At 38.9% G+C, this 13,119-nt stretch overlaps 1 protein-coding gene across 4 annotated transcripts in view; it reads left to right on the top strand.

Moving 5' to 3' along the window:
- PDE4DIP (phosphodiesterase 4D interacting protein) overlaps window positions 1–13,119 on the top strand; it is a 220,591-nt gene that overhangs the window by 99,992 nt on the left and 107,480 nt on the right. The window lies entirely within an intron of this gene.

Genomic DNA, 13,119 nt, shown 5'->3' with positions numbered 1-13,119 from the left:
TGTGAAACTGTAAAACATGATTGAATGTCTCCATTTTTATATGGTTCAACCTGATGGAATGTGAGAGGGCTCATATTTGAACCCAGACCAATTTAGTTCTAAAGCCTATACTTTGCATTGTACTGTACCACTGCCCTAAAATTTCTAGAATAGCACTGGATTCTTTATTTTCCCTTGGGGGTGCTGTAGTTTCACATAGATGTAGATTTATATCCCTGCTCCCTAGAAAACTAGAACTGGGATGCTTAGAGAAAGAGCAAACCAAGGTATGGTATATCTTGAGTTAGAGTAGGAGTTGAGTTGAGTAGGAGCCTAGGTTTAGAGACTAAAGCTAGGAGTTACATGATGGACCCGCACTGATTTGTGTATCTTCTGCTATTTATGTCTGCCACCTGTGTGCATTTCCATACAGCTGTCTGATTCTGGGTTCTCTTTTGTTTGTTACATGCTATGATAATCATTGGTTTAGTTACCCCCATAGGCTGTAAATTCTCTGAAGACTGATTCTGTCTATCTTGCTCTTTCTAGTACCTATTAAAGTGTCTGCACATACAAAGTAGGTGCTTACTAAGTATTTTATGAAAAAACAAATGAATAAACAAGTGATACTATCTCAGCTACTCTGTCCTCTGCCCGATGACCACTGTCTCTGTCTTTGCCTCTGTCTCTTTGTCTACACACACACACACAAGCTGTGTCTATCCAAACACCTAATCTCCTTAGCACTCATCCATGGCCTCAGTGCTTACTCAGACATGGATGTCTGTGTTTGTCTAATCAAGGTAAACCAGGCTGGGAAAGGATTGGTATTTCTTTGAAGCTTTTACTAAGGACTGACATAGGTTGGGCTTAAAACATGACCTGAACAGAGCAGTTTTGCCATTTGAATATGGAGCCTCATATTGAATAAACTGAAACTTTTCCACTTGGTTTTTTCCATCTCTTTGGAGAACAAGACTGGACACTAAAGCAGGCTCTGGCAGGAGAGTGTCCTGGTCTTGCAGATTCTTCTGGTTGCTAAGGCTGAGGACACAGCCCCGCTGTCCTTTCTTTGGCAACGAAGGACACTTGTCACATGTTGGGGTGACTTATGTTTCTAATTTGGGACTTAACTGCACTAGTAAAAGACAGCAAATGTGGAATCTCTAGAAAAGTAGAGATTGTGCATCTGAATCAAGGCTTTCTTCCACTTCACATTAAAGTCAAAAAAAATGCTTTGCATTTGAACACCTTCTGCTTGGTGGCTAGGTGTCTCACAGAAGCGTAAAAGATGAGTAATGCAGGTGGTGTTATCGTTCTTACGGGCAAGAAGGAGAGGCTGTACTTCAAGTTAGTTGTATAAAAACATAAAGCTTTGGGGACGACTAGTTTAAGGTCACACAGGGAGTTAACGTTAGTCAGATGTTTAGACCCACTAAGGCTTCATTTTTGCTCTAAAACTTATGAATGGAGAGAAACTCCATTTATTAAAGAATTCACTAGAAAGCCACTAAAATGTATTTCTAGGGATCCTGCAATGACCAGTCCTTTGTCTTTTGGTCCAGACTGATAGAGTCCCTTCTGAAAATGCTCAGTGCTTCTCCCTGTTTTATAGAGTTATGACCTTGCCCCATTGATGTCAGAGAAGCCTAGAGAAGAAACTCACTCTGCATACAAAAAATATGTAAATACTACACTTTTCGTAGAAGAGATAAGATTCTAAAAATGAAAGGTTTGAAAATAAAACCCATTCACTAATAGTTGCTTTTCACTTTGGGTGAATAATCAGGAGTTACATCAGGGTCTCCCTATAAGAGGGAGTCTTATCTCTTATAGGGTCTTATCTGCCTATAAGATTTTGAAACTCTTCCTCCTGCTAAATTATTTTTTTAAAATTCCTTTAGTTTACATAATTGATTAGAATGGGATTCGGTCATGTTGATTTTTGTCCCAAATAAAGACTCTTTTGTGGAATGCCAGCTCCTCTCTGGCTTGCTTCCTACTATCTTGCAAAGGTGCAGTACCCATTTCCTTCACTCACTGACCTTAAAGCAACTCTGATTACACGTAGAGCTCCTTGAGGTCAAGGACAATGATGCCAAGAAAAGCATTTAGGTTTTGGCAATCTTTAATCTCCAATACTTTTTTGTCAACTTTATCAATGAATGTGTGCTGGTATGCCATCAAGGTTTTTTTAAAAAACTATTTATATATATATTTTTATTTTTATTTATTTATTTATTTATTTATTTATTTATTTATTTATTTGAAACAGAGTCTAACTCTTGCCCAGGCTGGAGTGCAGTGGCGCGATCTCGGCTCACTGCAACCTCCACCTCCTGGGTTCAAGCAATTCTCCTGTCTCAGCCTTCTGAGTAGCTGGGATTACAGGCGCCTGCCACCAGGCCCGGCTAATTCATGTATTTTTAATAGAGATGAGGTTTCACCATGTTGGCCAGGCTGGTCTCGAACTCCTGACCTCAAGTGATCCACCCACCTCAGCTTCCCAAAGTGCTGAGATTATAGGTGTGAGCCACCGTGCCTGGCCTATTATTATTTTTTGAATGTCTGCTCTTAGCCCAGCAGCAAACTTTGAAGGATATAAGCTTGTAGATGAGTTGAAATGCATACACATGAATGCACAAATGTGAAGTTACATGCCAAAACAAAAATGTAAGTCATCAGTTCAAGAGTGATAACAAAGTGTTTATTCCAGAAACTTGTACTAAGAGTTATTGTGAGCAAAGAACTTTTCTAAAACCTAGAAGGGGAAGCAGACATTTTAAATAAGCAATGCAAGGCAGAGACGGATGAGCGCTATAATAGAGGTAAACATCAGATGACCTCGTATGAATCCTGGTTTACTAAGGACAATCTTGATTTTTGCCTGTTGCCCAGAGGTAGTTCTTTGTACTTAGCACGTCTTTGTACTATCAGAAGAGTCTCAGTTATTAAATTATAGTCATATAAATTATAAACTAAGTACAGTCGAAGTGAAAACAAATTATTAGTTCTGACTGGGAGGTTGGGGAAAGGTGTGTATAGGAGAGAATGTTTGAGCTGAACCTAGAAGAACAGATTTAGAAAGAGAAACCATCATAGGCTGAGAACAGTTCAGGCAAAGCCTTGGTGGCCTCCAGGGATGCTTGTATGATTGATTTCTCAATCAATAAATGCACTTGTCTTTAATGGAGAGTAGCGCCGCCAATGGCTAGCGAGGTCTTAGAAATTATCTCACCATGAACTATCATCACTCAGAACTTTAGTTGTCAGAAAAAATGGCTGCCGGATAATGACTGATGTCATCGTCATCCTGTGTCAGATCAGAGGGCACAATTCAAGCTGGGTAAGGTGAGCAGGTGAAAGGGAGAGCAAGAGAGTGAGTGAAACAATGTGAAAGTTGAAGAGACTAAAGGATGATAAGAGGTGAAAGGAGAGAACTGTGCTTTTATTGGTTCAATCTGCCCAATTAAAGAAGTTGCAGTTCCTCTTTAAACAAATGTTGTTTTTAATTTATTTCTGCATGTCTTCTTTCCTTCCCGTGACCCATACTCTGTTGTATTCTGAGTCTCCCAAGTTTGAGACGTGCCTAGAGGGAGGTTTAATTTTCTTTATCCCTCAGTATTGGGAAACAGACTCTGCACCACTGAGTCTATGTAAGTCTGGTGGCTGAAAGAAGCTGCCATAGGGAGCCAAATTTTCATTGCTATCTATGACCTGAGTTTAGGTAATTCCAGAAATGAAAATGAAAAAACAAAAAAGAATATGGACATTTACTTTTTTGGGATGAAAATGCCCCTTTTGACTTCTCATTATGTAAATTTGAAAATTTTCAAATATAAACAAAGACTATGAGAATAGTACCTCCCGATGTACGTGTCCCATTTACCAGGGAGCCGTGTTCCCATCACTCACCTTCAAAGGTTCCCAACATTTTGCTGCTGTTTCCAGTGATCTCCCTGTACTGTTCTTTCCCCATCTTGTCCTCCTCCACCCCTTACAGCGACTCTCTGACATCATATAATTTTATTTGGAAAGATATCAGAATGTAACCCTCACAGCGAAGGCTTTGTTTTTAAACATAACCACAATACTATTATTGTACCCAAAACCTTAAAAATAATTCCATAATACCATCTAATACTGGGTGCATACTCAATTTTCCCTCTAAAACGTTCAGCTTAAGATCCGGAGATTTTAAGTCAGTATTTCTGATCTCTAATGTAGTGCACAGGAGTAGGATGTTTAGCCCTTCTTACCTGAGAGCATGAGCAGTAGAAGAGGAGGCTGGAATACTAAAGTGCATGCGATCTTTCATTGTCAATGGGTCAATAATATACCTATTAGAGAACACTCTTAGCTTAAAACCGAAAAAGTCCACAGGGCGCAGTGGCTCACCTGTAATCCCAGGACTTTGGGACGCTAAGGCGGGTAGATCACGAGGTCAGGAGATCAAGACCATCCTGCCTAACACGGTGAAACCCCGTCTCTACTAAAAATACAAAAAACTAGCCGGGCGAGGTGGCGGGCGCCTGTAGTCCCAGCTACTCAGGAGGCTGAGACAGGAGAATGGCGTGAACCCAGGAGGCGGAGTTTGCAGTGAGCCGAGATCATGCCACTGCACTCCAGCCTGGGCAACAGAGCAAGACTCCATCAAAAAAACAAAAACAAAACAAAAACCTGAAAAAGCATTTATTTATTTATTTATTTATTTATTTATTTAATTTGTTTATTTGAGACGGAGTCTCGCTCTGTCACCCAGGCTGGAATGCAGTGGCGAGATCCGCTCATTGCAACCTCCACCTCCCAGGTTCATGTCACTCTCCTGCCTCAGCCTCCCGAGTAGCTGGGACTACAGGTGCCCGCCACCACGCCCCGCTAATTGTTCGTAGTTTTAGTAGAGATGGGGTTTCAGCATGTTAGTCAGGATGGTCTCGATCTCCTGATCTCGTGATCCACCTGCCTCAGCCTCCCAAAGTGCTGAGATTACAGGCATGAGCCACCGTGCCTGGCCCTTATTTTTTAGTTTTTTTGAGGTGGAGTTTCGCTCTGTCACCCTGGCTGGAGTACATTTTTTATTTTTTTGAGGTGGAGTTTCACTCTGTCACCCCTGCTGGAGTACAGCGGCACAATCTTGGCCCACTGCAACCTCTGCCTCCCGGGTTCAAGCGATTATCCTGCCTTAGCCTCCCGAGTAGCTGGGATTACAGGCACCCACCACCCCACGCGGCCAATTTTTGTATTTTTAGTAGAGACAACATTTCGCCAGTTTGGCCAGGCTGGTCTCAAACTCCTGACCTCAAGTGATCCGCCCACCTCAGCCTCCCAAAGTGCTGGAATTACAGGCGTGAGCCACTTCACCCAGCCAAAAATGAGAATGCCTTTTAAAGACTTCAGATAAAAAGTTTTCCATATAATCTCACAGCATTATCTATCGCCTTCTCATTCAACAAACATATCATTGTTACTCCACTTCTGCCTCTTGTCATCTATTCCTTATTTGTTCTCTTGTTGGTTCACTCTTTCAATGCTTTTACTGCACACAGAGGTGTGAGACACTGCGAGGACCTCAGATTAGTCACAGTTGCCGGTTATTTGTTTTCGTTGTTGTTGTTGTTTTGAGACAGAGTCTCACTCCATAGCTCAGGCTGGAGTCCAGTTGCGCCATTTCGGCTCACTGCAAGCTCTGCCTCCTCGGTTCAAGCCATTCTCCTGCCTCAGCCTCCGAGTAGCTGGGACTACAGGCACCCGCCACCTCGCCCGGCTAATTTTTTTGTACTTTTAGTAGAGACGGGGTTTCACCGTGTTAGGCAGGATGGTCTCGATCTTCTGACCTCGTGATCCACCCACCTCGGCCTCCCAAAGTGCTGGGATTACAGGCGTGAGCCACCATGCCCGAGCTGCCGGTTATTTGTATCAGACATTGTGCTGGGTACTTTATAAAAATTCATTTATTCCTCACTACAAACTTTGAGGTAATTTTTGCAACCCCTATTTTATAAATGAGGAAATTAGGTTGTAAAAGGTTAAGTAATTTACACAAAAATGTCCCCCAGTTAGGAAGTGGCAGAAAGGTATGTGAACCTAGGTTTACTTATCCTGAAATTCCTGCCCCAGCATGACAACGCTGAGAGGCAGTATCTTAATAACCAGTACACCTGGCTAGTTCTGCCACACCATCATTACCTCTGTCCTTAGGGAGTTTGCAATTTAAAAGGGTAAATAAGAGCTGTAGAAATATGAAGCATTTACACAGGATGACAGTGTTGCAGTATGAAAAGAAATTTGAAAGCTCATAATGTCATCATCATGAGAAATTACTTTTAATTTGGAGAGATAAAGTAAGGCTTCACAGGGGACATGGCATTTAAACATGAAGCTGAAGGGCACACAATGATGTGGCACTGAGAAGCATAGGGCATGTTTGGGAAATCCAGTTAGGCTAGCAGATAATGATGGAGATAAAGCTGGATAGGTAGATTGAGGTCAAATTTTGAATAGACTCTATTATCAGGCCAGTTGTGTAAAATTTAATTGCTGTACAGTTAAAAATCTTTAAAAGGTTTTTTCTTTCTTTCCTTTTTCTTCCTTAGCTGGACCTGTATCACATATTAAATGCTTTTTGAACAGAGGGAATGAAATAACCAGAGCTATGCTTTAGGAAAAAATTAAGCAGTAGAGGGACTTAGGTTGGGGAAACCAGATATGAGACTATTCATGTACTCCAGTCCTAGGAAGGAGGAAGAAATACCTAATATAGAGTGGTAACCCGGGAGGGTCGGGGAGAGGGCTGAACACCAGGGGCAAGATTGGAGAGAGATTTTGAAATATCCAGTGATGAGTAATCTCTGTTAGAGGAACTTGAAGGCAACACATTTGCCAAACACTTTCTAAGTGTATATTTAATTTAAGTATTATCATTTCATTATAAACTTAAGTATTATCATTTCATTATAAACTTCCTAGGGCCTTTTGAAACATTTTCATAGCCACTTCATCGAAATACAATTCACATACCATTACAAGTCACCCATTTGAAGTGTAGAATTCCCTACACACTGGTGTTTTAGTATATTGAGTTGTGCAGCAATTATTGCAATGAATTTTAGGACAGTTATCACTCTAAAAGGAAACCCTGACCCATCAGCCATCAGCACCGAATTTCCCTACTCCCCCAGCTGCAATCAACCACTGATCTATGCTTTGTGGATTTACTTATTCTGGACATTTCATATAAATGAAATGATACAATATGTGATTCTTTGTGACTTGTGACTGCCTTTCTTTCATTTACCATATTTTCAAGGTTCATCCATGTAGTGACATGTACCATTCCTTTATATGGCTAAATAATACTTCATTGTACAGATACACCACATTTTGTTTATCCAATCATCTGTTAATGGATGAAGTTTTAAAAATTGTTCTAGAACTTTGCTGTATTAAATATTTATGCTTGAAGGAAGTGAGCTACCAAATGGTACTTGTACATTTGGGTTGTATAGCAGTTTCACTCTTGATACCGTATTTCCTTATCTATCATGTCTCTACCCCTCTATATCTTACTTACCCATTAAATCTTACTTGGGAACTTGAACCATATCTGAACTCCCTCACCAAACATCACCGTTAGCATTTTAAATTCATACCTTCGTGTTTTGCTCTCATCCTCTCAACTGGATTGCAGACATACCAAGTATAAGAAATACACATCAGACATCTCCATTATTCCTTACAGGACCTCTGAATCCCTTCCAACACTAAGAGAGTTGCTAAGTATGGAGAATCAATCCTTTAAGAGTCCAAATGGATTTGTTAACACTCCCTGGCGATGACTACATTGTATTCGATTGAAACTTCTCATTCCACTACTTGCAGAAATGTCTTGTGGAATATTAGTATTACATAGGAGGCAGTGTGCAAACTATTGACCAAGTTAGAATAATAGATAATAACCAGCATTTGATGATGAAATAATTAATTTTGGATTAAGATTTTAAAAAATTGATTAGGAAAAGCTATTTCTCTTTGTTTTTATAAAAAGTAGTTTTTAAGGATTCACTCTGCCATGGCTTCTATTGGGGCAAGATTTTGAAAATAATACTTTTTAAAAAGATAGCCATATTGTGGATTATATGAGCCACGGAACAAGTGATTGAATTAAACTTGAAGCCTTGGAAAGGAGTCAGCTAATTGGTTACTGCTGGTTGCTTCTAACCTAATCCTATTTTGAACTTTGCAGTAAACACCAGTGTGGAAATCATTTCAGTAGAATCCTGTATTTAACATGGATTGGTGTTAAGACTCTGGTCAAGTGATGTTTCCAGAAACAAAACAAGCTGTGGACACAGAGAAAGTCTAACTAAACACAGTTAATCCATAAACTTGTTAGCCCTGTGCTGTAGTTCTAGGTACTAACATTATAGTAAAAGTTTAATTTCAGCTTCATCATTGAAACTTTTTCTTGAGTTAGATGGGTGAATACTCCTTTGGAGGCATGAAGAAAGAGAAGTGCTTTCTCTTCCCATCTACCCTTTCTTGAGTATATAAATTTCCTTAGATATCTTGACAAAGAGCCAAGAAGACTTGGTGATAAAATAAGCAAATGCAGTTAATTTGGAATCTACTTATGTTATACTTAGAATTTAGCAATTTACACATGAATATTTACTAATGGAGAATGAATAAATATAGCTATATGATGATTTTTCTATAGAAAGAAGGTGCAAGAAGGTTAGACTTTGATGTAAGATGCTGTAAACTGGTTTGTCCTTGCATTTTCATGGGGTAAGAGTTTATAGTACTTGTGAAATTAAATCACTTTGATCCACTGAAATAATTGATTATAATATTCAGGATTTAATCTTGTGGAGATAAAGCCATTTTAGCAGTTCTGTGTGAGACTCATAAACTTTATTATCTATTTGAATAGACTTTTTCATTTTCCTTTTCTACTTACTGCCTTTACCTTGGAGGTAAATTATTGCTTTTACCTTGAAACCCCTTCTGGATTTCAGCTATCCTAGTCAGAGTGGGTAAATTGTTATTGTTTTTATAGTTAATAATAGTTATCATTTTCTGAATGCTGACTGCATGCCAGGCACTGTGCAATGTGATTTTTGTGCATTATTTCATTTAGTCTCCCTAACATCCTTTGTAGATTAATATCATTGTTATCTCCTTGATAGATGAGGTGAATGAGGCACTTAGAGAGGGCAGGTGACTTGTCAAGCCCTCTTCTCGCCTTCGCCTATGTTCTTGACCATTATACTTACTGCCTCCATATATTATTACAAGACTAACTTCAGGCAGCACATTCTCTAATTCTACAATTTACCACATTCTACAAAATCAGACAAAACTGGGCAGTGTTTCCTGAGCTGGTCTCTCTGGTAAAAGGCTAAAGCAATAGTGGAGGGTTGGTTTCAGTTACGGCTTTTACCTTGGAGGTAATCCTTCTGGATTTCAATTTCCTTGTCTTTAAGAGAACTAGAACACAGAAATGCTAAGGTCTTCAAATCTGTGAATCTTTGGCAAAATTGGTCGAAGCATTGACTTCATTTTCTTCAGTAGAATTTAGAACAGATAGAATCTACTAATTTATGTCCTCCATTTTTCTTCCTTTAGATCTAAGTATTTTTCCTGGTAAGCCTGAGGTCTCTGACTGGCGCTAGTCAGCCTGGACATGAAGAGACAGTGAATCCAGGTTGTTGAACAGCTGTGTGCAAGGCATTGTTCTATGCTTATCATGCACATTGTCTCATTTAATCTTCACAGAATCCCTCGTGAATACTTATCTTCATTAAAAAAGAAAGCAACCACACTATACTTACAAGAAAACTGAGGCTCATAGTGATTAGTTAACCTGCCCAAGGTCACCTAGCAGGAAAGTGATAGAGCCAGGATTTGAACTTAATTCTTTCTGGCCTTAGGTTGGTTTCATAGTGCCTCTCACATTCCCTGTTGTTTGTTTATTTTTATTTGAATATTCAAAGATTCCTCATGCAAAAATAGTATTAATCGTACGGGACTTTTCAGGGAACTTTCTGTTGATCAGTTTATACCTGATAGAGATTCCTTATGTCACATCATGAGACTGAGAACTAGGCAGAGGGCATCGATATAGCTCCAGTCGTTGGAGACCTCATGTATTTTTAGATATGAGATTTTTAAAAAATCTGCTCAAGCAGTTTTGGCTTATCTGAGGTGGTTTAGCATATCCAGACTTTTCTGATTTATATAAATTAGCCAAGCATAGGAGTATCATTGATAATAACATTTCATAATTATAGATTCCATTTTCTTTCATATGAGATTTAAATAGCTTTTTGCCCATTCTTTGTCATTTTCCAGGTGGAGAAGCCTTAGCAGAATTTTACCCAAGGTCACAGAAGTGAATCAGTTGGTGGCAGAAATAATAATAAACTTAGGAGTCCTCTTTCTCAGCACCATACCCTGAACACTGAATCCACTTGAAATAATATGGTCTCATGGAAAGCAAACTGCTGTTCCCAAATGATAATGCTGTTGTTCTTGATGATGATGGTGATAATATTATTATAATTAAAATTTTAATTATATCTGCATTAGAAACACTGTCCTAAGTCCTTTACATGTATTAATTTATTTATGCCTCACAATCCTCTAAGGTAGGTTTATGAATGAGGAAGATACAATTATCTGCATATTACAGATGAGGAAATTGCTCCCTCTCTGCATTTGCCACATAATTGAATGCATATTCCTTCACCTCTATGAAGGGCCTCTAAGCTTAGGGACCATTTCTTATGAAGACATTTGAATTCCTTTAAGTATTGACCACAAAGCTGGGGACATAGCAACAGTTTATCAAATCTTCTATTTTACCGATTGATCAATTGGTACAGATGAATTATTCTCACAGTGCCAGGCCATGAAACTGATATAGAGATCTTGGACTTGTTCCTCATACAAAATTGAAATATGCTTGTTTCTGTTTGTTAATCTTTTGGTATTTGCATTGCAGAATAAAATACAGGGTACTCAATTCAATTTAAATTTCAGATAAACAACAAACAATGTTTTAGCATTTAAGTTATGTCTCAAATATTGCAAAGGATATACTTCTAATGAAACAAATTATTTGTTGTTTATCTGAAATTTAAATTGAACTAGGTATCTTATATTTTTATTTGCTAAATCTGGTAATGCTATCTAGTGTTCATAAAATAATAACTTTAAAGGATATCCTGAAAAGACAGGGCTGTCATTTTCTTCTTACATGCTATAATGTAAGCCTTGAAGAAATTAGGATATTTTCATCTCACTGGATCTGAACCAATGTTCTAACCTTAGTCAAAAGGTACCTGCTTATGAGGGGAACAAATATTCTTTTCAGTATGTCACTAGAAACATACTAGTAATATAATGTAAAATGCCTTGAGTCCAACTGCCTTCCAATTCTAAAATTCTTTAATTCTAAGTAACTCTCAAATATCTAAACCAGGTTTCTACTTTTCCCAATTAGTATTTGTGTTTCAACCACCCTGCATGGAAACATGGGTTATGAAATGTCTTCACAAGTATGGTAGGCAATATGCTGCTATTGTGTGTTGCCTTGGACTTCTAGAAGTCTAGGTGGTTATTATATGGTGGTAGTAAAGTAAAATCCTCCCTACTGTTTTAGTACCCACAATACTACTTTTCATACTTTAGCTACTGGACCTTCAGTCTCTCTGTCAACCTCTGATCTAAAGACTTCTTTACTTTTTTAATTAATAACATTCTTCTTGCCTAATACTGTATTATGGACTTCATCAGGGATGGGACTAATTCATCTTTGTATGCTGAGGTTTAAACTGAAATAAAGTAATCCCTCAACTAACATTTTGCAGAGTCCTCCATAGGTTCCCCCACAAACCTTTCCCTATTTTAGTTAATAGAATGCATTCCCACCGACATGCTAGAAATTTCAGCATTGTCTTTGGTCCTCCCTCCAGTCTAATCTGAATCTCAAAAGTCATCAAGGCCTGTGGCTTCTGTCTCTAAAACGTCTTTTGAGTCTTTCTCCCTGTACCTCTTGTCCTTAGACAGTCCCCCTCCCTATTCTGGTCAGTTGCCCCTGACCCACCCATCTTCTTCATAATTCCTTCTTCAACATGGACCTGATCATGGCAATACTTTGCTTAGAGCTCCCTGATGAGTCTTTGATCTCTACTGATTATTATCCACTTTTTTTTTTTTTTTTTTTTTGAGATAGAGTCTGGCTCTGTCACCCAGGCTGGAGTGGAGCAGCATGACCTTGGCTGACTGCAACCTCCACCTCCTGGGTTCAAGCGATTCTCCTGTTTCAGCCTCCCAAGTAGCTAGGATTACAGGTGTGCATCACCACGCCCAACTAATTTTTGTATTTTTAGTAGAGACGGGGTTTCACCATGTTGGTCAGGCCCTGACCTCAAGTGATCCGCCCACCTTGGCCTCCCAAAGTGCTGGGATTATAGGCGTGAGCCACCATGCCCGGCCTATCCAGTTGTCTTAGCAGGATTTTCACAAACTAGTTGCAAACTATTTTCTATACTCCTTACCCACACTAAGCCACTTAACCTGCACCAGACACACTGGGGATGGTTTTATTTCCTTATTTCTGTTTCCCCAAATCTTACTTGTTGCTTCCGCACCTCAATAATAATTAATTGTTCCCTGTGTAACTTTACCATCAGAGTCCCCTCTCACCTTAAGCAAACCTAATTTGTAAAATTCCAATTTTATGATAAAAGCATTGTTTTTAAAAATGTTTACAACCAAATTTCTTTAACTAATTAAATCCCCAGGCATTTAAAAGTATTATTCTATTACTATAATTCTATTAAAAGTATTATTCTAGCAATTTGGTTTTCAGGAACAATCTGTATTAGTTAGGAAAAATTTATTTTAATACATACTCTGTCCTGCAATGGTTTAGAGAATGAATAGGCTTGAGCAGTGTTCATGATCCAGGGGTAATGATGAATAGATTGGGAAAATCGATAAGTAGCTCAGGGGAAACCCTGAAACTGTACAGTTTATTCTTCCTTGACTAGATTGCTGATCCAACTAAATAGCTAACTATGTCAAGGGTCACGAAGACGACAGAGATGAGGTGAGAGGCTGTAGACCAAGGCA

Source organism: Piliocolobus tephrosceles, chromosome 1, assembly GCF_002776525.5.
Source record: "Piliocolobus tephrosceles isolate RC106 chromosome 1, ASM277652v3, whole genome shotgun sequence".
Taxonomy (NCBI): Eukaryota; Metazoa; Chordata; class Mammalia; order Primates; family Cercopithecidae; genus Piliocolobus; species Piliocolobus tephrosceles.
Note: the sequence above shows the minus strand (reverse complement) of the source record. Positions and strands in the feature narration are given on the sequence as shown.